The sequence below is a fragment of the Carassius carassius genome, chromosome 46, assembly GCF_963082965.1.
Source record: "Carassius carassius chromosome 46, fCarCar2.1, whole genome shotgun sequence".
In the NCBI taxonomy this organism is placed as follows: Eukaryota; Metazoa; Chordata; class Actinopteri; order Cypriniformes; family Cyprinidae; genus Carassius; species Carassius carassius.
In genome coordinates this window covers 429,479-454,725 of record NC_081800.1, presented here as the reverse complement: position 1 = coordinate 454,725, position 25,247 = coordinate 429,479, and the positions used below count along the sequence as shown (strand labels likewise).

Genomic DNA, 25,247 nt, shown 5'->3' with positions numbered 1-25,247 from the left:
ATTCTCATGCTTTTCATTCTCAGCCATGGATCTATTAGTCCTAATCCTCCATCTTCCACCTTTCCAATGATTGTGTTATATGCAATTTTAGATGGCTTACCATCCCAAAGAAACTTTAAAATCATAGTTTTTATTCTCTTATATACCCAAATTGGTAAACTAACGACACTTAAAACATACCACATTTTGGATAAAAAAAGAGAATTCAAGACAAGTACCTTCCCTTTTAGAAACAGTACTCTCTGTTTCCAAAAATTTAATCTTTTTTCCATTTTGTTTACAGTTTCGTCCCAATTTATTTCTCTAGTTTTAATTTCATCATATCCAAGTGTAATGCCTAAAATTTTTATATTATTTTTTTGTTCTTTTAACTGCCAATTTCTTTTTGAAATGTCCACTTTTCCAATCTTAATGTATTCGCTTTTTTCCTTATTTACTTTTGCACCCGAACCTCGACAGTATTTATCAATAATTCCCATAGCTTTTTCAGCACTATTAAAATCTTTTAAAATCAGAGTAGTATCATCTGCATACTGAAACAATTTTTGTTCTATTACATTGTCTTCTATTAAAAAACCTTTTATTTCTTTTTCTCCATTTATTGCTAAACCTAACGGTTCAGCAACTAAAGTATATAATAAAGCTGATAAGGGACATCCTTGTCTTATAGATCTAGATATTCCTATGAAGTCTGTTAAAAAACCATTTATTTTAAAACAGCTAAAAATATCTGTATAAAAACATTTCATCCACTTTATAAAATTATTACCAAAACCAAACTGTTGAATTAAATCAAATAAATATTTGTGCTCAACTCTGTCAAATGCCTTTTCTAGATCTATACTGATTAAAAAACCATCACTCTTTTTCTCTTTTATGTACCAAATTAAATCTCTAATGCTTGTTACTGTATCCACTATATCTCTTCCTAATACGCCATATGCTTGATTAGTCGTAATGATGTGGGGAACTACTTTTTTAAGTCTATTCGCTAAAATCTTGGCTAATATTTTATAATCTGTGTTGAGCATACTTAATAGTCTGTAATTTTGCAAATCATCTTTATTCCCTTTCTTTTTATAAATTATTTTAATCATGCCTTTAATCATGAGAGTGCCTACTCTCACTCAATTGTCCATTCTTAAAAATGGCTATGAAAAGATCTTTCAAAATAGGTATTAAAACATCTTTAAAAACCTTATAAAATTCAGATGATAAACCATCTAAACCAGGACTTTTCCCATTACTTAATTGCATTATAGCTTCATTTATCTCCTCTTCTGTTATATCACTATCACACATTTTTTTATCATCCTCTTTTACTTTAACTTTGATTTGATTTAACAAAAATACTTCATCTTCCTCATTAACTCCCTTTTTCATAAATAAAACACCAAAAAAATCCTTCACCGCTTTTAAAATCCCTTCTTTATCTTTTATCTTTTTACCTTCCATTGAAACATTCTTTATTAAATCAGCTTTTTGTCTAGTCTTTTCTGCATCATAGAAAAACTTTGTACTTCTTTCCCCTTCCACTGTATTTCTTATCTTACTTCTTATTCTAGCACCCACACATTTGTCCTCTTCCACTTTTTTGAGTTTCTCTTCCAATATTACTATTTTCCTAATATCCGTATTTCCTTCAGTTATCTTTTTCATTTCATTTTCCCATTCTTTATTTAGTTCTCTTTCTTTAGCTCTTTTTGCTTTCTGTATTTTTTTAGAACATTCAATAGAAAAACTTTTGATATCTGATTTTATATTGTCCCACCACACACATTGCTTCATCATATAAAACATCATCTACACTATTAATAATTAGATTTTCCATTTCCATTTTATACAATTCGTTTTGTAAAAGCTGTGTATTAACCACCCATACACCTGGTCCTCTCTCAACTCCACTAAAATCCATCATTACGTATAAAAAATCATGATCACTCCCGCTATACATTTTATAAAAAACTTTTGAAATAAAATGCTCAAATCTTCTGTCACATAAAATGAAATCTATTCTGCTTTGTTTTAAAATTGTATTTACCCACTGTCTTCTCGAATATTCTCTTTTGACTCTGTTTCTATCTCTCCATACATCTACAAATTTATGTTCAGCCATCATACATTTCAATTCTTTTCTTCCAACATCAGCTCTATACACCATAAAATCTTCAACATCTATTCTTTCTAAAACAGTATTAAAATCTCCTATAACAATGACATTCTTCCATCCATTAATCAAAACACTCAATTCTTTAAAAAAAAGTAACTCTTTCCATATCTTCATTTGGAGCATGTATATTACATATTGTTATTTCTTCTCCCCTATCCATAACTTTAACAGTTAAAATCCTGCCATTGTTATCTTTAAATAAAACATTCGTTGATTCTACTACTCCCCTTCTAATTAGTATTGCCGAGCCTTTTTTCTTATTTAAGTCATTACTGTACCATATTTCTCCATCCCAACATTTTTTAAAATCATTAACTATTGTTTCATTCCATCCAGTCTCTTGTATACATAAAATATCACTTTGTTTTGTTAAATTCATTATATTTTCAAACTTCCGCTTAGATGACAACCCTCTAACATTAATTGAGACCAAACATAAATTACTCATAATGAAATAAAAGAAAAAACACAAACCAAAACAACCCATCATACATATGCGGTCTCTCTTAATATCTAGGAATTTAGATCTACTTTATCTTCATTTAGCCTTGCTCTGTCTTCTCTTCTTAACTTTTGTTTCTTTAATACTTGTTTAATATTTATTTCCGGTACTCTTAACATTTTACGTCTTCTGTTCATAATGTCCGATATTCTGCTTTCAAGCTCAAGGTTAATTTCATCAGTTTCCTCATCGCTTACCTCCTCTTTATTCCACCCAGCTGCAATTTCACTCGTTGTTGCACATTCCTTTTCTTTCATTTGTCCATCATTAGCAACAGTTTGATGTGTCTCAGTCTCCATTATATGCACTTCAATTTCTTTATCTGCGTTGTCCTCTCTCCTCGTGGAGTCCTCCTTTCCTTGCTTACTTAAATCATCAGAAATCCCATTCACCTCCTGTGTTTCATCTTTCCCTCTATTTCTGCTTGTCTCCTCCATGTGCTCCTGCACCTCTATCTCCATTTCTGCATTGTCCTCCTCTTCAGATTCACACGTACACCTCATCCATGTCTTTTTACATCTTTGGCACCGCGGGGCTTGGCAGTCCCGCGCAAAATGCCCCTGTTCCAGACATTCTCTGCAGGTATATTGAGGACAGTCCTTTTTTTCATGCTCTGTGCTTGCACATATTCTGCAAGTCTTTAGCTGGCCGTCATGAATTACCCTGAAGTATTTTGGTCCCTCCTCTGTGTCAAATCTCACATTATATGGCAGAGGCACAATGTCCTGTGGGAATCTTACTCTTAAAAACCTTGTTCCATCTGCAACAGTGGTGCCAGGATAATATCTCCTTCTTAATGGGAGAATAGGATTTACACCCCAATCCACCAGTTTTTGAACGATTTCATCATCTTTTATGTAGTTTGGCAAAAGCAAAAAAGAGACCATTCTTTCAGTTTTACATAGTTTTTTGATCTCACAAAACTGTCCATCAATCAGTAGTCCATCTATTAGCTTATCACAATCCATCTCATTCTCCATGGTTAGTTCATAGTCAAAATTACTTTTTTTCCTCAGTCCATACAGCTTTCCAAATCCAGTTTTCCCTTCCACTGCCTTTATTATCATCATCACAGATATTTTCTCTGGATCATTAACAGTCATTGTTAGCGTTGCTTCTTTTTTGTAGTCTCTCTGATATTTCGATTGCCTTTTTATCTTTTTCATTGTCTCATTTCTTTGAACTGCTTCTCGTCTTCCATCAGTATAATTGCTTGTTTGTTTACCTTGACTTGTATATAGCTCTTCTGTTTCTCTACTTCTTGCATCCATTCCATTCTTCTTTCTCCTTGTGGCAACCATTGCCCATGTTTCTTTGTCATCTTTATCCTTTCCATTGTCCATTTCTTTGTTTCTTTCAGTGTAGTCGTTGTCCTCAGTCTCTTGGTCTAATATCCGTTCCGGTTCAGTAACTGTAATATCCGTCATTTTGAAAAAATAAAACCCCAGACAGTAAAACTGTCTGAGGTTTAAACAAAAAATAAATTTAACTTATAAAGTTTAAGTAATTATCAAAAGAAAACACAATAAAACATAAAAAACAAAAATAGGGGAGAGCCTTTCCCTCCCAAACTGCCACCTCACACTTCCTGGATCGTACCAACTCAGGGCGTGCTCAGGTTGGTATGGCCGTAAGCGAAAACTGATGCCAAGAGAGGGCTATTTAAAGATCAGCCACTCTAATCTCCAGTACATTATATAAGTAGGGAAGAAAACCCAAAAGCTTACAGCACCTGGTATTCCCAGGTAGTCTCCCATCCAAGTACTAACCAGGCCCAAACCTGCTTAGCTTCCGAGATCAGACGAGATCGGGCATAGCCAGGTTGGCCGTAAGCGAAAACTGCTGCAAAGAGAGGGCTATTTAAAGATCAGCCACTCTAATCTCCAGTACATTATATAAGTAGGGAAGAAAACCCAAAAGCTTACAGCACCTGGTTTTCCCAGGCGGTCTCCCATCCAAGTATTAACCAGGCCCAAACCTGCTTAGCTTCCGAGATCAGACGAGATCGGGCATAGCCAGGTTGGCCGTAAGCGAAAACTGCTGCAAAGAGAGGGCTATTTAAAGGTCAGCCACTCTAATCTCCAGTACATTATATAAGTAGGGAAGAAAACCCAAAAGCTTACAGCACCTGGTATTCCCAGGCGGTCTCCCATCCAAGTACTAACCAGGCCCAAACCTGCTTAGCTTCCGAGATCAGACGAGATCGGGCATAGCCAGGTTGGTATGGCCGTAAGCGAAGAAGGCTGCAAAGAGAGGGCTATTTAAAGATCAGCCACTATAATCGCCATTGCATTATATAAGTAGGGAAGGAACTCTTTGACTCTTTTTTCTTTTTCAAGATTATTAGACAATTAGTGAAAAATTCCAAAAGTACTAACCTGGCCCAAACCTCCTTAGATTCTGAGATCGGGCATTGACTCTTTTTTTATTTTATTTTTTATTTTTTGCAAGATTATTAGACAATTAGTGAAAATTTCCAAAAGTACTAAACAAGCCCAAACCTGCTCAGATTCTGAGATTGGGCATTGACTCTTTTTTATTTTATTTTATTTTTGCTAAATTATTAGATAATTACAGAAAATTTCCAAAAGTACTAACCAGGCCCAAACCTGCTTAGATTCTGAGATCGGGATCGAGATGTTTCTTTGTCATCTTTATCCTTTCCATTGTCCATTTCTTTGTTTCTTTCAGTGTAGTCGTTGTCCTCAGTCTCTTGGTCTAATATCCGTTCCGGTTCAGTAACTGTAATATCCGTCATTTTGAAAAAATAAAACCCCAGACAGTAAAACTGTCTGAGGTTTAAACAAAAAATAAATTTAACTTATAAAGTTTAAGTAATTATCAAAAATAAAACACAATAAAACATAAAAAACAAAAATAGGGGAGAGCCTTTCCCTCCCAAACTGCCACCTCACACTTCCTGGATCGTACCAACTCAGGGCGTGCTCAGGTTGGTATGGCCGTAAGCGAAAACTGATGCCAAGAGAGGGCTATTTAAAGATCAGCCACTCTAATCTCCAGTACATTATATAAGTAGGGAAGAAAACCCAAAAGCTTACAGCACCTGGTATTCCCAGGCGGTCTCCCATCCAAGTACTAACCAGGCCCAAACCTGCTTAGCTTCCGAGATCAGACGAGATCGGGCATAGCCAGGTTGGCCGTAAGCGAAAACTGATGCCAAGAGAGGGCTATTTAAACATCAGCCACTCTGGTATGGCCGTAAGCGAAGAAGGCTGCAAAGAGAGGGCTATTTAAAGATCAGCCACTCTAATCGCCATTGCATTATACAAGTAGGGAAGGAACTCTTTGACTCTTTTTTCTTTTTCAAGATTATTAGACAATTAGTGAAAAATTCCAAAAGTACTAACCTGGCCCAAACCTCCTTAGATTCTGAGATCGGGCATTGACTCTTTTTTTATTTTTTTATTTTTTTTTTGCAAGATTATTAGACAATTAGTGAAAATTTCCAAAAGTACTAAACAAGCCCTAACCTGCTCAGATTCTGAGATTGGGCATTGACTCTTTTTTATTTTATTTTATTTTTGCTAAATTATTAGATAATTACAGAAAATTTCCAAAAGTACTAACCAGGCCCAAACCTGCTTAGATTCTGAGATTGGGCATTGACTCTTTTTTCTTTTTTGCAAGATTATTAGACAATTAGTGAAAATTTCCAAAAGTACTAAACAGGCTCAAACCTGCTCAAATTCTGAGATCGGCATTGACTCTTTTTTTCTTTTATTTTATTTTTGCTAAATTATTAGATAATTAATAATTATCTAATTCTGAGATTGGGCATTGACTCTTTTTTTCTTCTTTTGCAAGATTATTAGACAATTAGTGAAAATTTCCAAAAGTACTAACCAGGCCCAATCCTGCTTAGATTCTGAGATCGGCATTGACTTTTTTTAAAATTTATTTTATTTTTGCAAAATTATTAGATAATTACTGAAAAATTCCAAAAGTACTAACCTGGCCGAAACCTGCTTAGATTCTGAGATTGGGCATTGACTCTTTTTTTTTTGCAAGATTATTAGACAATTAGTGAATATTTCCAAACCTACTAACCTGGCCCTAACCTGCTTAGATTCTGAGATCGGCATTGACTCTTTTTTTCTTTTATTTTATTTTTGCTAAATTATTAGATAATTACTGAAAAATTCCAAAAGTACTAACCTGGCCGAAACCTGCTTAGATTCTGAGATTGGGCATTGACTCTTTTTTTTTTGCAAGATTATTAGACAATTAGTGAATATTTCCAAACCTACTAACCTGGCCCTAACCTGCTTAGATTCTGAGATTGGCATTGACTCTTTTTTTCTTTTATTTTATTTTTGCTAAATTATTAGATAATTACTGAAAAATTGCAAAAGTACTAACCTGGCCCAAACCTGCTCAGATTCTGAGATCGGCATTGACTCTTTTTTATTTTATTTTATTTTTGCAAAATTATTAGATAATTACAGAAAAATTCCAAAAGTACTAACCTGGCCCAAACCTGCTTAGATTCTGAGATTGGGCATTGACTCATTTTTTTTTTTTTGCAAGGTTAATAATCAATTAGTGAAAATTTCCAAAACTACGAAACAGGCCCAAACCTGCTCATATTCTGAGATCAGCATTGACTCTTTTTTTTATTTTATTTTATTTTTGCAAAATTATAAGATAATTACTGAAAAATTCCAAAAGTACTAACCTGGCCGAAACCTGCTTAGATTCTGAGATTGGGCATTGACTCTTTTTTTTTTTGCAAGATTATTAGGCAATTAGTGAAAATTTCCAAAAGTACTAACCAGGCCCTAACCTGCTTAGATTCTGAGATCAGACGAGATCGGGCTTAGCCAGATTGGTATGGCCATAAGCAAAGGAGGCTGCAAAGAGTGGGCTATTTAAAGATCAGCCACTATAATCGCCAGTGCATTATACATGTAGGGAAGGAAACCCAAAAGCTTACAGCACCTGGTATTCCCAGGCGGTCTCCCATCCAAGTACTAACCAGGCCCAAACCTGCTTAGCTTCCGAAATCAGACAAGATTGGGCATAGCCTTTTTTTTTTTTTTTTTTTTTATTAAGAAATTTCAATCAATAAAATACAATAGATTAAACACAATCAATAGAAAATACAGAACATTGTCTTTACATATCTCTACATTACACATCTTTCCTTTACATAGATAATTTAAAAATCTCCTTCACTTCCTGGCAGCTTCCACATTAAATCATTTAAAACACAATAAACTTTTGAGGTAAAAACATCATAAAAAGAGTCTAACATATTTACACCTTTAAAGTACACATACAGTCTTTCAATATATAATTCTGTTTTTCTCTTAAACATCCTCCAAACATCCAACACAATTTTTTTCCTTTTTAGCCACAGTTCTTCTGTCCCATATTGCACTTTTCATTAGCATTACACACAGATTAATGAAACTTTTGTTTTGACACTTTTTTTCCCAACCAAACATCACAACTCTGTTCCATTCCATTCCATTTTCATCCCACTCCTCAGTCACATCTTTAATTAAACTTTTACATTTCCTTAAAAAGTCCTCTAGCTCTCTACAATGTAAAAACATATGTAAAATCCCCTCTTCCTCTTCCTGGCACACTTTACACAGAGCATTTTCTTCCATTCCTATTTTATTTAAAATAACATCAGTAAAAACCACTTTATGCCTTATAAAATACTCCAAACATTCCAATTTTGTTTCCACACATTTCCCCGTCATGTTTCTCCATATACACTCTTTTTTTAAATCTTTGAATTTCTGCACCCAGTAACCATTTGCAATCGGCTCTTTAAAAACATCATCTCTAAAAGCACAATAAATCATTTTCACAGTACATTCCTTAAAATCATACAGTTTTTCCCCTAATTTCACATGAATACATTTCTCTTTTGGCTCTCCTTCCATACTTTCTATTCTTTTTAGCCACTCTTTAGGTATTGCATTTTTAATGATTTCATATTTTTTTTTTTTACTTGTTCACTGTAATCCTCTTTTGCCTCCTCCATTGCATCTACAATAAATTGTGTTGGTAAAAACCCTTCTTTAAATTCATACAAAACATCTCTCACTCTTGTTATCCCCATTTCCATCCATTTCTTTAAAAAAATTCCTTTGTCTTGTTTTAAAATGTTTTGGTTTAAAAACAGAGGTTGATTTAAAATGTTTTCTCTCCCATGTGGATCATACTCAAGTCTATCTAAAAATTTTCCCCAGGCACTAAACATTTCCCTATAAAACTCTGGTAAGCACTCTGTCATCCAATTCTTTGTTTTCATCCATAAAATCCCATCCCCCATGTTAAAATCCCCACATTTGTTTAAAAAATATTCCATTGTCTTTTTCCATGCAGTTTTGTGACCATCATCTAGATATTTCTTTACTATTTTAATTCTTAAGCTATTTTTTCTCTGTTCAACATCAATTAATCCCATCCCTCCTTTCCCTACTTCTCCTATTAATGTACTATATGCAATTCTTGACGGTTTACTATTCCATTAAAAATCTAAAAAACATTTTTTCAACCTTTTCTCCACCCACATTGGCATAGCAGTCACATATAAAACATACCACAACTTTGACACCATTAACACATTTAAAATTAAAACCTTACCTTTTAAACTTAATGTCATCAGTTTCCAAAAATTTAACCTTCTTTCAATACCTCCTACTATTTCTTCCCACATTTTTTCTTTAACATTCCTTTCTTCTTTTCCCATTAGAACACCTAAAATCCTTATTTCTTTTGTTTCTTTAAAATGAAAATACTCTGTTAAAACAGTCACTCCTCCAAATCTCATATATATAGTTTTTTCTTCATTTATCTTACCTCCTGATCCCCTACAAAACATCTGTACTACTTCCATTACTTTATTAACACTCTCTATATCTTTAACTATTATTGTTGTATCATCTGCATATTGAAATATTTTTTCATTTCCCCCACTTCCTTCAATGTTTATCCCTCTTATGTCTTCGTCTATTTTAATAGCTAATCCCAATGTTTCTGCAACTAAAGAATATAAAAGCGCTGATAATGGACATCCTTGTCTTATTGATCTAGTAATTTTAAAACATTCAGTTAAAAAACCATTACACTGTATTCTTGTTATTGCTCCCCTATATAAAATTGTAATCCACTTAATAAAATTTTCCCCAAACCTGTACCTTCTTAAAATTCCAAATAAATATTCATGCTCCACTCTATCAAAAGCCTTTTCGAAATCCAAACTAATAACATATCCTTTTTTGTTTTTTTCTTTCATATATCTTATCCTATCTATTATACTTAAAGTTGTGTCCGCTATATCTTTTCCTTTAACTCCATACACTTGATTTGTTTCAATTATGGTTGGCATTACCTCTTTCAGTCTGTTGGCTAAAACTTTTGTTAAAATTTTCAGATCTGTATTCAACATTGTGATTGGTCTATAATTTTAGTCTACTTTAGAAAACTGCTAAAAAGTCTACTTTATCTCCTTTTCTTTTATATATCAACTTTAATAATCCCATCCTCATTCTCTGATTCATTTCCTCTTTTTTAAAGATCTCTTCATATACTTCTTTTAAAATACTGGTTAAAAAATCTTTAAAAACAATATAAAAATCACTCCCCAAACCATCTATACCTGGACTTTTATTTTTGTTTAATTCACTTATTGCTCTTTTTATCTCTTCTTCTCTTATCTCTTCATCACACTCTTTTTTGTCTACTTCTCCTACTGTTGTTTTTATTTGCTTAAGTAACTCCAATTTCTCTTCTTCCTTCAACCCCTCAGTACTAAACAGGTTCTCATAATATGCTTTTACTTCTTTTAATATTTCCTCATTTGTTTCCACCACTACACCATTTTTTCCTCTTATTTCTTTAATCATTCCAGCTTTCCCTCTTATTTTTTCTAGATCAAAGAAAAACTTTGTACATTTTTCTCCCTCCACAGTATATTTAGCTTTACTTCTTAGTCTTGCTCCTTCATATTTTTCCTCTTCCATTTCTTTCAATATTCCCTCCAATTCTTTATTTTTTGTATATCTTTCCCATTCTCATTTAATTCCTTTTCCAATTTTTTTCTTATTTCTCTCTCCTTCTTCCTCTTACTTATCTGTATTAATTTGCAATACTTTATTGTGAATTTTTTAACTAAATATTTAACATTTTCCCACCATATCCTTTTATCTTCACTGTACATTTCATTCTCCTTTTCTTTTTCAATAATTTCTTTAATACTTAACACATAGTCCTCATTCTTCAAAACCTCTACATTTAAAACCCATACACCCGGCCCTCTTTTCACTGAACTCCAGTCTACATGCAAAAAAATTGGTTTATGGTCACTTAAGCTTGATTCTTCATATTTAATGTTACCGATATATCCTTCAATGTTCCTTGTACACAAAATAAAATCAATCCTTGTTTTACACATAAAATTCCCTACTAATTGCCTCCTTGAATATTCTTTCTTTTTTTCATTTCTTTCTCTCCATACATCAATCATATTATTTTCTTCCATTAATAATTTCAGTTCTTTTCTTCCTTTATCATTTTTAAAAACCATTCCCTCACCCATTTCTAATTTACTGAAAACGGTATTAAAATCACCCATCATAATAACATCTTTATGCTTTTTTAAAAAATCTCTTAATACATTAAAATATTCCTTCTTTTCATTCTCTACAGTCGGTGCATGAATATTAACTACAATAACTTTTTTCTCCTCATACTCCATTTCAACCGCAATACATTTCCCATCTACGTCATTATATATTGTTTTACATGATACCCCACAGTTTTCTTTTATTAAAATCACATTTCCTCTTCCAAGCCTCCCATCACCATTGTTATATAAAATCTCTCCGCTCCACCTTTTCCTTATTTCAGTCATGTACTCTTCCCTCCAGTTAGTTTCTTGTAATAAAATCACATCCTCTCCTTTACACATTTCTTTCACCTTTTCAAATTTACCCATGTCCATCAATCCCCTTGCATTAAAAGTAACACAACTTAAAACCATTAAAATACATAAAAATAAATACATAAAAACCATTATTTTCCATCTTCTCCCTCCAGCCCTCTTAACACTTCATATCTGTTTATACTTTTTACTCGGCCCCTTGTCATTAACTTTTTTCTTGCATTTTCCACATTTGGTTTTACCTTTAATGTTCTTCTTCTACTTTGTCCTCTCTCCCCTCTGTCTTTTCCCATGTTTTCCATCCTTGTTTCTTCTTCACTGTCCATTTCTTTGTTTTGATCATACATTCCTTGTCCATCCCTCTCCACATTATCCAAAAGATTTTTAAAACTGTCAGATATTTCCATTTCTGTCCATTGGGTATTCTGTTCTGCTGTTTGTTCCTCATCCATATCATTCTTTTTTCCTTCTTCTTCTTCCTCTTGGTTGCCTGCTCCTCCTTCTGTTTCCTTTTGTGATAATCCTTCATCCCCTTGTCCTTCATCAATATCTCCTTCCTCTTCAGTGTTTCCTTCATGCACCTGTCCGTCCACCCGATGCTCCAGACCTCCTTCCTCTCCCTCCATCCAACACTCACACTTGTTTAAAATCTTTTGACACTCCGGGCATCTGACCGCATTGCAATCCCGTGCGAAATGTCCCCTTTCCTCGCACTTGTGACACTTAAATTCAGGGCATTCTTTGAGCAGATGATCCGGGCTCATGCACAGCTTACAGGTCTTCACCTGGTGGCTGTGCATCACCCTGAAGTACTGCGGCCCTTCTGCTGTTTCCAGTTTTGTGCTGTAGGGCAATGATGCCACCTCCTTGGGGAATCTCACTTTTAAAAACCTTGTTCCATCCTCTATTTCAGTGCCCGTGTAGCATCTTCTTTTTAATTTTGAAATGGGATTAACTCCCCATCCCTCCAATTTTCTAAAAATGTCTTTATCATCAAGGTAGACGGGCAGGTGCATGAAGGAAACAACATAATCTCTATTTTGCAGTTTCTTGATCTCACAGTTAACTCCTTTAATTAACAATCCCTCAGTCAGTTCATCACATGTTTCTTCTTTCTCCATTGTCAGTTCATATTCATATTCATATTATATGGTCACAAAATTTTACCATATCCACATTTTTCCGTCACTGCTTTAATAATATCCACAGCTCTCACCTCATTTACGTTCTCCACATTCACAATCACAGTTGCCTCCTTTAAGTATTTCCTTTCACCAATTTTATCTCTTGCATCTTGTTTTTTACCGTGTCCTGCTCGTTGTCGATACTCCAGTCCAGGGTCGTTTGCCATGCGTGTCTCTCCAGCCAGTCCAGTTTCGTTTGCCATACGTGTCTCTCCAGCCAGTCCAGGGTCGTTTGCCATACGTGTCTCTCCAGCCAGTCCAGTTTCGTTTGCCATGCGTGTCTCTCCAGCCAGTCCAGTGTCGTTTGCCAATAATCCGTCCATTGTACAAAAATCACACAAAAAATTAACCACCCTCCAGCCAGCAAGATGCTGCTGTTAGGTGGTTTAAAACTGCAAAAACACACAAAAAATAAACTAAAGTCCAAAAACAACTCACAAAACAAACACTAACAGAAAAATCAAAATGGAGGAGAGCCTTCCTCTCCCAACTGCAGCCAACACTTCCTGTAGCTCTCTAGCGCCCTCAGGTTGGTATGGCCGTAAACGAAAACTGCTGCAAAGAGAGGGCTATTTAAAGATCAGCCACTCTAATCTCCAGTACATTATATAAGTAGGGAAGGAACTCTTTGACTCTTTTTTTCTTCTTCAAGATTATTAGACGATTAGTGAAAAATTCCAAAAGTACTAACCAGGCCCAAACCTGCTTAGATTCCGAGATCAGACGAGATCGGGCATAGCCAGGTTGGTATGGCCATAAGCAAAGGAGGCTGCAAAGAGAGGGCTATTTAAAGATCAGCCACTATAATCGGCAGTGCATTATACAAGTAGGGAAGGAAACCCAAAAGCTTACAGCACCTGGTATTCCCAGGCGGTCTCCCATCCAAGTACTAACCAGGCCCAAACCTGCTTAGCTTCCGAAATCAGACGAGATTGGGCATTTTTTTATTTTTTTTTTATTAAAATTTTTTCAGTACAAAAAGAAAAAATACATAAAATATTTCAAAATTTTAAATCATTCTTGTTATAGAAACCTCTCTTTCATAAAATAAATGCAGACATTCATTTAAGGTTACATTAAAGTTTCTAAGCAAACATAATCCTTTTCAACTGAAGAAAAAAAAAAGAAAAAAAAAAAACTACAAATTAATTTGCAGTCCATTCAGTGTTTTCAAAACATAAGGATTGTTGTTTAGAATTAGTTTATCAAATACATAAATTGTACCTTCTGCTTTAAAATAACTTTCTAGTGTTCGTATATAATCTTCCAGTTTTTTCTTAAAATAAATCCATAATCTCAGTTTTTTGTTTTTGTCTCTTGCTATATTTCTCCTACACCATATCGCATATCTAGCTACAATTAAAAACAAATTTATAACATTTTGATTATCAGATTTCTCATTCATTCCAAATAAAAATATACAATTCCAACTCTCTTCATCTTCTATTACATCCATTTTATCTCCTAACAAACTCTTAATTACATTTTTCATTTTGTCTCTGAAAATGATCAGTTCTTTACATGATAAAAACATATGCAAAATTCCTTCATTTTTTTCACAACAGACTTTACACAATGCATCCCCAGTCATTCCACATTTATACAACTTCTCTTCAGAAAAAATTATATTATGCCTTATATACAAATCCAGGTCCTCCATTTTAACATCAATATGCCATTTTCTCAAATTTCTCCACAGAACTTCTTCCTCAAGGTCTATAAAAACTTTTTTCCAAAATGTATTCCCAGCTGGTTTCTTAAAAACACTATGTCTAAACAAAACATAAAGAGTCCTAAGATGACTCACATGAAAAGGCTCCTTTTCTCCTTTTGCTTTTAAGAAAACCTTCATTTTATCATCTTCACTGTCTTGTCCTTGTTTTTCTATGTTTACTAACCATTCCTTTGGAATTGCCTCTTTTATTTTATCATATTGCTTTTTTAAAACATTCTTATTAACATAATTTTCATTATTTTTCACTTCATCATAAATTGCTTGCAAAGGTAAAAAACCTTCCCTCACTTCATACAAAATATCCCTTATTGTTTTAAATCCAGCATTAATCCAATGTTTAAAAAATAATTCTTTTCCTCTATATACAATATTCTCTTTCAGAAACAATGGCTGCGTTAAAAACTCCAATCTCCTTATAGGTTTAATACATACATTGGGTAAAAATTCTGTCCAAGCTTCTAAAACTTCTTTATAAAACTCCGGTATTCCTGTTATCATTGTAGGTTTTAATTTCATCCACAGAATATCAGTTCCTATTTTCATATGTCCGCATTTATTTAAAAACATTCTCATAAGTAATTTCCATTCAGCCTTATTCTCTTCATTTAAAAATGTTTTCACCGTTTTGTCTAAAGCTCTTTTTTTTTAAATTCTGGATCTTGCAGCCCTAACCCACCTTCTTCTATGGCCCCTATTAATGTATTATAAGAAATCCTTGATGGCTAAGAGCCCCAGAGAAAATTTAAAACATCTTTTACTAATTCCCATAGGCATGGGTATCACACCCAAAACATACCACATTTTTGCCATCATTAATGCATTTATAACCAAAACCTTCCCTCTTAAAGTTAATTCCCTTTGTTTCCAATAATTTAACACTCTTTCCATTTCCATTTCCCACCACTTCATCCCACATCAAATCTCTCACCATTTTCTCATTTTTCCCAATCCTCACACCCAAAATCTTCAAACTCTCTTCTTCTTTAAAAGGATAAAATTTTTGAATTTTTTCAATTTTTCCTATACTCATAATAACCGTTTTTTGTTGATTTATCTTAGCTCCAGAACCTTTACAGTATTTTTCTATTATGTCCATTGCTTTAACTACACTAGCCACATCTTGCACTATTATAGTCGTATCATCCGCATATTGATATACTTTCTGCAAATCTCTATTTTCTTCTGTGTTTATTCCTCTAATTTCTTTCTCTTCCGTTATTGCCAACCCTAATGCCTCTGCCACTAAACTGTACAGCAAAGCTGATAATGGACAACCTTGTCTAATAGATCTAGTTAATTTAAAGGTCTCTGTTAAAAATCCATTGCACTTTACTTGACTTTTGGAATCTTTATATAAAATCTTCAACCACTTAATAAAATTTTCACCAAAACCAAACTGTTGTAAAATTCTAAACAAATACTCATGTTCGACACGATCAAAAGCCTTTTCTAAATCAAGACTTATTACATATCCACTTTTTTTTTCAGAGATCCTGTGTTACGACCCATGAGGTCTGTGGGTGTTGTGTGTGTGTGTGTGGGTGTGTCGCGCTCTCTCTCTCTCCTGCAGGGATCTGGAGGTTGACACGGATAATCCCGCAGCTGAAGCTGATCAGTGGAAATCAGTGAGGCGTATAAAGAGGGCTGGTGAAGTGTGGGGAGAGATCTCTTCCTTTTCTCTTGACTTCTGTGTGGATTACCGATGTGGAACCGCTGTGTGGACTATGAGATCGGCTGGGTGCCGCTGATCGAGATCTCTTTCTTTTCCCTTGAAGTCTGTGTGGATTACTAAACTGGGACTACTGTGTGACCTGCTGTGTGGACTGTAAGATCGGCTGGGTGCAGCAGATCGCGATCTTTGCCCGGCGCCGTCTGTGTGAAGCCAGCTGACGGACCAGTGTTCGTGATCAGCTGGGGAGGTGGGGTGAGCAGCGGGCTATCCTCGTGTGTATTTCATCTGCGCGGTGGGAGCCGTGGAGATTGTGTATTGTGTTGTTTATATTTTTCTAGTTAACGTTTAAGTTTTTGTTAGTTCATCAATAAATACCCAAACTTGACACCTGTTTCGAGTCATCCTTGAGTTTTTCCATCCTGGGTAGATTTATTTGTATGTCCCAGACCCCTAGACAAGCCGGGGACATAACAAAAAGTGGGGGCTCGTCCAGGATTTTTTGGAAAACTGGGATGCTTGTTTCATGTGGCATATTGTGGACCAGTTTTTTAAAGCATGATGGTATATTTATAATTATTTATTTTTGTATTTTTGTGTGAAGATACTGTATGTTTATAACATATGTATATTTTGTTTTGGTTGTTTATGGTGATTGATGTTTCCCTGAGTAAACTTCCACTCGAACTGCTTCCTCAGCTTAGCATAGGGTAGTATCCAGCTAGGCTGAAATAGCCTTTCCATCGGACACTAGTTTATTATTTTGCCTTTTTTATTTTTGGAAGCAAATCCTGGGCGGAGACTATGTTCTCCAAAGGGGGCTGGTGTTTCAGGGTTTCGACCGCTGATGTTTGCCTGTAAGTCGCCTCGAGCCCGGCACGCTTCTGAAGATAGATAGGTAAGTTTGGATAAGCAGGTGCTGAGGAGGTTTGTTTTGTGGAGGGAAGGGGGGAGGTTGATATCGGGTCACTGAGTTATATTAGGTTAATGAATTGAGTTGTCTTTTCAAGTGGTTTTGTCATGGCAGTCTTTGATTTAAATGCGTTTGTGTCTCTTCCAGATTTAAGTCAGCTGGATAAATGCAAGAAAACTGAACTTTATGATATTGCAAACTATTATGAGATTTCTGTGTCCACTTCTCTAGGGAAAGCTGAACTTAAAGCTGTGGTCGTGAACGGACTCATCAGTAAAGGGGTTATTGTATTACCGGTACCTGTGAGTGATCTTGATCCAGAGCTGAGTGTGAGGGGGGACCAGCTTGCTCTAGGGACCCCTGCTGGTAGACAGAGGATACAGACAGGTAAGCCTGTTACAATGCCCAAAAATGTGCCATCTTCAACTGAGTCATCCCCAGGATCTATGGAGGATGGCCGGTTAAAAGTTCGTTTGTTGCGGCTTCAGATAGAGAAGGAAGAGAAGGAAAGAAATTTCCAACTCCATTGAGAATTGGAATAAAAGAAACAAGACGCAGATATAGCATTTAAAATGAGACAACTTGAACTACAGGCAAATATTGATGCTGCTCGCCCTGTTACTCCTGCCAGTGTGTCTCCACAGTCTGCCAGTGGATATGATGTGAGTAAATATATTTCTCTCGTGCCTGTTTTTCGTGAGACTGAGGTAGAAGTTTATTTTGGGGCATCTGAACGTGTTGCTGGAGCGTTACGCTGGCCTAAAGAAGTGTGGGCCATTTTACTGCAGTGTAAATTAACTGGTAAGGCCCAGGAAGCGTGCGCAGCACTGTCAGTGGAGGATGGGTTAAATTATGACCGTGTTAAGAGTGCTATTATGAGAGCTTACGAGTTAGTACCGGAAGCATATCGACAGCGTTTTCGTAGCTTACGAAAAACTCATGATCAGACATTTACAGACTTTGCACTTGAAAAGGGAATTCTCTTTGATAGATGGTGCACAGCATGTAAAGCAGATGATGTGGCCTCTGTACGTGAACTGATCTTGCTTGAGGAGTTTAAGAACTGTTTGCCAGAACGTACTGCGGTCTATTTAGGTGAACAAAAGATTGCTTCTTTACAACAGGCAGCCATATTTGCAGATGAGTTTACACTTCTGCATAAGGCCACCTTTATTAAGCGTGATGCTCCTCTACGAGTAGTCCTTCAAAAGTCTGAACAATTAGCTCATAATTCTCCTGACAGTTGTCCCAGAATAGCTTCCATTCAAAAGGCAGACAGAGTATGTTTTTTTTGTCGAAAACCAGGACATTTAATTGCAGAGTGCAGGGCTTGGAAGGGTCAGCAACCTAGTCCAACGCAAAAACAACCAAAGGGGGTGGGGTTGATTAAAATGTCTCCTCGGCCCCAGAGGCTGGAACCAGAGATGCGTGAGACTGATGATTGTTTTAAACCTTTTATCTTTGAAGGTTTTGTTTCTCTGACAGGGAAAGTAGAGGATCAGCGACGAGTGAGGATGTTGCGGGACACAGCCTGTTCACAATCACTAATAATGTCTGGCACTCTCCCTGTGTGTGATAGTTCTGATGTAAGTGCAGTGGTGAGGGGTATAGAGATGGGTTTTGTACCAGTACCACTGCACCGGATTTTTGTCCATTCTGATCTAGTGATTGGATTTTTCATGATGGGTGTACGGGCCGAGTTTCCGATAGAGGGTATTGAGGTCATTATTGGAAATGATATAGCTGGGGGAAAAGTGTTCCCTGTCCCTAGGGTTGTTAGCAATCCTATTCCTGAGTCTGAGCAGGATGAGTTAGGGACAATCCATCCTCATATTTTTACAGCTAGCGTGACTACAAGAGCGCAATCACGTAAAAAGACTCAGGAAACTAACCTGTCTGATTCACTTTTTGCCTCCATTTTCTCTGAGGAGGGTGTATCCCATGATGATCCTTTGAGCTGCAAGGTGGATGGGGTTGGAAAGGTGGCGGACTCGGTGGGTGAGTTTGATCCTGCACCTTTGACGCTCACTCCTAAGGCTTTGATAAAAGCTCAAGGAAGTGATCCCTCATTGATTAGATGTTTTGCTTCGGTGGTTAAGGAAAAAACAGAGTGTAACAGTAAACAACCTTTCTTCATGGATAAAGGGGTACTGATGCGCAGGTGGGTTTCTCATACAGATGATGTAGGTTTAGAACCAGATAGTGATTGGAAAGTGGTTTATCAGGTAGTTGCACCTGCTGACTTTCGACAACAGATACTGTCATTGGCACATGAGCATTTATGGGCAGGCCATTTGGGCGTTAGTAAAACCTATGACCGTGTACTAAAACAGTTCTTTTGGCCAGGCCTAAAAACTGATGTAACTCGTTTCTGCAAAACCTGCAGGATCTGTCAACTTGTTGGCAAACCAAACCAACCTGTTCCTCCAGCCCCGTTACAGCCCATTCCCGTAGTTGGTGAACCATTTGAACACGTCATGGTTGATTGTGTAGGCCCCTTACCTAAAACCAAGGCTGGTAATCAGTTTTTGCTCACCATGATGTGTGTGACTACTCGATTTCCTGAAGCTATTCCCCCACGTAGAATTACGGCTGTGTCCGTAACAAAAGCACTAGTTAAATTTTTCACTACCTTTGGGTTGCCTAAGCTAGTACAAACTGATCAGGGAACTAATTTCCTCTCTAGGGTGTTCAAACAAACCCTCAGTTCCTTAGGGATCACTCACTCAGTGTCCAGTGCCTATCATCCCGAGTCACAGGGAGCTTTGGAGCGCTGGCACCAAACGTTAAAGTCCATGCTAAAAAAATACTGCCATGAGACGTGTAAAGACTGGGATGAAGGAGTTCCTTTTGTACTGTTTGCTGCTCGTGACACAAAGCAAGAATCGTTAGGATTTAGTCCAGCTGAGCTTGTCTTTGGCCATAATGTGCGTGGCCCGTTAAAGATGCTGAGGGAAAGGATGGTGCATGATGAGCCTTCCAAAGCTGATGTGGTGGATTTTGTTTTCCGGTGCAAGGAGCGGTTACAGCGTGCTGTGAAGCTGGCAAAGGAGTCACTCTCGTCTGCTCAGATCCAAATGAAGAGGCGGTTTGACAAAAAGGCCGTTGAACGGCAGTTTAAGACGGGTGACAAGGTGTTGGTCTTGCTGCCCGTTCCTGGGTCTGTTCTTACTGCTAAATTCTCAGGACCATATGAGGTAGAAAGGAAGCTCTCAGAGACAAATTATATCATCCGTACACCTGACCGTGGACGAAAGACCCGATTATGTCATGTAAACATGTTGAAGTTCTTTCATTCTAGAGAGGGCGATCCGGAGGATCTGTTACAGTCTCAAAGCGTTGCAGTGGTGGGGGTTACATCTCTTGTTAGTGAGTGGTCAGAGCCCGATTTAGCAACGCCATGTGAAGATCACATGTGTGGCAGACTTGCTAATACTGAGTTCATGGCTACTTTAACTCAACAATTGTCTTACCTATCTACTTCTCGACGGCAGGAGGTAACGGAGTTACTTCATGCTCATCCTACTATCTTAGGTAACGTGCCATCTCGCACCACGGTGCTGGAGCATGATATTGATGTGGGTGACGCTAGACCTATTAAACAGCATGCTTATCGCTCTCCAATAGCTAAACAAGAGGCAATGAAAAGGGAAGTCAGTTATCTGGTAGAAAATGGGTTAGCCAAGGCTAGCTACAGTCCATGGAGCTCACCCTGTTTGCTAACACCTAAGCCTGATGGAACGTTTTGTTTCTGTACCGATTTTAGAAAGGTCAACGCAGTTACGGTGTCCGACTCTTTCCCGCTTCCGCGCATGGACGATTTAATTGATAGGGTTGGCCCTGCTAAATGTATCACAAAGTTAGATCTACTGAAAGGATACTGGCAGGTGCCTTTGACCCAGCGTGCGTCAGACATCTCAGCCTTTGTGACACCAGATGATTTTATGCAGTACACGGTAATGCCTTTTGGAATGAAAAATGCTCCTGCCAGATTCCAACGCTTAATGCAGCTTGTACTCGGGGATGTACCAAATTGTAGCATCTATCTTGATGATGTGGTTGTATACTCTCAGGATTGGGGTAGCCACATGTCCACTTTGGAGACTGTATGTCAGCGGTTGGCAGATGCCTCTCTCACATTGAATTTGGCAAAGTGTGAATTCGGAAAAGCCACAGTTACTTATCTTGGTAAACAGGTTGGTCAGGGGCAGGTCCGGCCTTTAGATGCCAAAGTGACGGCTATATTATCTCTACCAACTCCTACCACTAGACGTGAGCTTAGGCGATTTTTAGGAATGACGGGATATTATAGATGTTTCTGCCAAAATTTCTCTGTGGTAGTTGCTCCACTCACCAGACTGTGTAGTCCTTTGGTACCTTTTAGGTGGGATGATGAGTGTGCTCAGGCCTTTGAGGCTGCCAAGTCTCTTCTTTGCAGTGCACCTGTGTTGGTGGCGCCAAATTTTTACCAACCGTTCTACTTGGAAGTTGATGCTAGTGCAACTGGGGCTGGGGCGGTGCTGATGCAGCGAGGGGAGGGAGACATGTGTAAACCTTTGTGTTATTTTTCAACTAAGTTCAAGAAACACCAGCTGAACTATTCCACCATAGAGAAGGAGACATTGGCCATGCTCCTGGCTCTACAACACTTTGAAGTGTATGTAGGCTCAAGTTTCTTGCCGATCACTATTTACACAGATCATAACCCTCTTGTTTTTCTAGCCCGCTTGTACAACAGTAACCAGCGCTTGATGCGTTGGGCCCTTTTGGCTCAAGGCTACAACTTGCATATTAAACATAAAAGAGGAGCAGACAACATCTTGGCTGATGCCCTATCCCGTGGGTAAGACTAAAATCCTTTAACATATAAGGGAACAAACTTTTATGTGTTATGAGATACACACTATATAAGTTTGTTCTTATGGGTGGGGGTGTTACGACCCATGAGGTCTGTAGGTGTTGTGTGTGTGTGTGTGGGTGTGTCGCGCTCTCTCTCTCTCCTGCAGGGATCTGGAGGTTGACACGGATAATCCCGCAGCTGAAGCTGATCAGTGGAAATCAGTGAGGCGTATAAAGAGGGCTGGTGAAGTGTGGGGAGAGATCTCTTCCTTTTCTCTTGAAGTCTGTGTGGATTACCGATGTGGAACCGCTGTGTGGACTATGAGATCGGCTGGGTGCCGCTGATCGAGATCTCTTTCTTTTCCCTTGAAGTCTGTGTGGATTACTAAACTGGGACTACTGTGTGACCTGCTGTGTGGACTGTAAGATCGGCTGGGTGCAGCAGATCGCGATCTTTGCCCGGAGCCGTCTGTGTGAAGCCAGCTGACGGACCAGTGTTCGTGATCAGCTGGGGAGGTGGGGTGAGCAGCGGGCTATCCTCGTGTGTATTTCATCTGCGCGGTGGGAGCCGTGGTGATTGTGTATTGTGTTGTTTATATTTTTCTAGTTAACGTTTAAGTTTTTGTTAGTTCATCAATAAATACCCAAACTTGACACCTGTTTCGAGTCATCCTTGAGTTTTTCCATCCTGGGTAGATTTATTTGTATGTCCCAGACCCCTAGACAAGCCGGGGACATAACATCCTGTAACTTACAATATCTCTTATACTACTAATAGTATCTGTAATATCTCTTCCTGGTATTGCATATGCCTGGTTTGTTCGTATTATATTTGGTAAAATTTTCTTCAATCTGTTAGCTAAAATCTTTGATAATATTTTAAAATCTGTATTTAACATAGTTATTGGTCTATAATTTTTTAGATCTGCAATGTCCCCTTTTCTTTTATAAATTAATTTTACTAATCCTATCCCCATAAAATAACTGGTTTCTTCCTTTTTAAAAATTTCATCATACACATCTTTTAAAATTGGTGTCATTACATTTGTAAAAACCTTATAAAATTCACTTGGAAGACCATCTTTTCCTGGACTTTTACCATTATTTAACTGCATGATTGCTTCATCTATTTCTTCTTTTTCAATTCCCCTTTCACATAAATTTTTATCACCATTATCTATCTTTATTTTGATTTTCTCTACCAAAAATTCAATTTCTTCTCTACCCACTCCTTCCCTTTTAAACTAATTTTCATAATAATCTTTTATTTCTTTTAAAACTTCTTCTTTTTCTTTTACCTTTCCTCCTCCTTTTCCTATTAATTCTTTAATCATTCCTGCTCTCTGTCTGTTTTTTTCCATATTAAAAAAGAACCTTGTACATTTTTCACCTTCCACTAAGTATTTTGCTTTACTTCTTATCATTGCTCCTTTATATTTTTTTTCTTCTATATCCTTTATTTTTTCCTCCAACATTACGGTTGTCTGTAAATTGACAACCTCTTTACTCAGCTCATCTCTTAATTCTATTCTTATTTCTTTTTCTTTTCTTTTTTTAATTTTCTGTATTATTTTACTATGTTCTCTTGCACATTTTCCAATGTCATATTTTAAATTATCCCACCAAATTCTCTTTTCATCCTTATACATCTGATTTCCTTTTTCCTTCTTTATTAACACCTCTATTTGTTCCTTAAAATTCTCATCTTTTCAAATCTCAGTGTTTAACATCCATATTCCAGGCCCTCTTTTAAAATCATTCATATCAACTTGTATACATACAACTTTATGATCACTTAACATTGTTTCCTTATAATATATAGTATCTATTAACTTCAACATTTCCCTATAACTAATCAAGAAATCTATTCTACTTCGGCATATAAAATTCTTCACCACCTGTTGCCTTGAGAAATCTCGTATCCCCTCGTTTCTTTCTCTCCATACATCCACTAAGTTATTTTCTTCCATTAGACTTTTTAATTCCTTCCTTCCACTATCAGATTTAAAAACCATCCCATCTGCAATATCCATCTTGCTTAACGTAGTGTTAAAATCCCCCATAATTAAAATGTTCTCCCATTTCACAATAATATCTTTTAGTTTCTTAAAAAATAACACCTTTTCTTTTTCTACCACAGGTGAATGAATATTACACAGAATTATACTTGTCTCTCCCTCCATCATTTTCACTATCAAACACTTTCCTTGCATATCATCATAAACCACTTGTGCTTTTTCACACACACCCTTTTTAATTAAAAATGCTACTCCCCTACCTAGCCTCCCATCACCATTACTATAAAATATATCACCTTTCCATTTTTTTATAAAACTTTCCATTAATTCATCCCTCCAATTTGTTTCTTGAACCACTAAAACATTTGATCTACTACACAAAAGTTTCAACTTTTCAAATTTCCCTTTTTCTAGTAACCCTCTTACATTAAGTGTTGCAATTTTCAAAAACATAATACATAGCAAAGTACATATTATTCTAAACATTCATCAACTTTTCCCAACTGCATTAATACCTCAAAACTATTCTCACCATAGTCTCTTATTTTAAATACTTTCTCTTTCAGTTCTTTTTTTTAATTATATGTCTCTTTTGTACATTCTCTAAATTTGGTTTTACCTTTAGTTGTCTTCTTCTTGTTATTGTAACCTTTTCCCAGTCATTTTTGTTGTCTTCTTTTCTTCCTTGCGTTGCTTTCTCTATCATTTGCATTTCCTGCCTTTCCTTTTCCTCCTCTCTTGTTTGTTTCAAGATTTCCGTTTGTATTCCATGTCCTTCTTCCTCTTGCTCTCTTTCCATTTCACAGTACTTCTGTTCCTCCTTTGCATCTTCTCCTATTTGATTCTCTTCTTCATCCTCAGTCGGTTCTGTTTGTTCATCCTCCTTTTCGTCGTCCACATCCTGTGATTTCTCCATTTCATCTACTTGCTCATATTCTTTATCTGTTTCAGTATCCTCTTCAATCCAGCATTCACATTTCACCAGTACTTTACGACACTCCGGGCATCTTACAGCATCACATTCCCTTGAAAAATGTCCCTTTTCACCACAATCTCGACAGCTAAAGTCTGGACAGTCCTTCAAAATGTGTCCCGGTTTCATACACAATCTACAGATCTTCATTTGACGATCATGTATGATCCTAAAATATTGCACTCCCTCTGCAGTATCAAATCTCGTGCTGTAAGGCAGTGATAACACCTCCTTAGGGAATTTTACACAGACATGTCTTGTTCCATCTGTGATTGCAGTGTCTGGATAGTACCTTCTTCTTATTGCAGATGTAACTTTAAC

The 25,247-nt window shown here is 36.7% G+C and overlaps 1 non-coding gene and 3 pseudogenes across 1 annotated transcript; all 4 read right to left on the bottom strand.

Annotated features, from left to right (window-relative positions):
* Positions 1–4,392: 4,392 nt before the first annotated feature.
* Positions 4,393–4,506, bottom strand: LOC132129911 (5S ribosomal RNA; annotated as a pseudogene).
* An 84-nt stretch (positions 4,507–4,590) lies between these two features.
* On the bottom strand, positions 4,591–4,704 carry LOC132129913 (5S ribosomal RNA; annotated as a pseudogene).
* Positions 4,705–4,788: 84 nt separating this feature from the next.
* On the bottom strand, positions 4,789–4,907 carry LOC132129897 (5S ribosomal RNA). The gene has a single exon (XR_009428651.1). It is a non-coding gene; the product is annotated as a 5S ribosomal RNA (ribosomal RNA).
* An 817-nt stretch (positions 4,908–5,724) lies between these two features.
* Positions 5,725–5,838, bottom strand: LOC132129904 (5S ribosomal RNA; annotated as a pseudogene).
* Between the last annotated feature and the right edge of the window lie 19,409 nt (positions 5,839–25,247).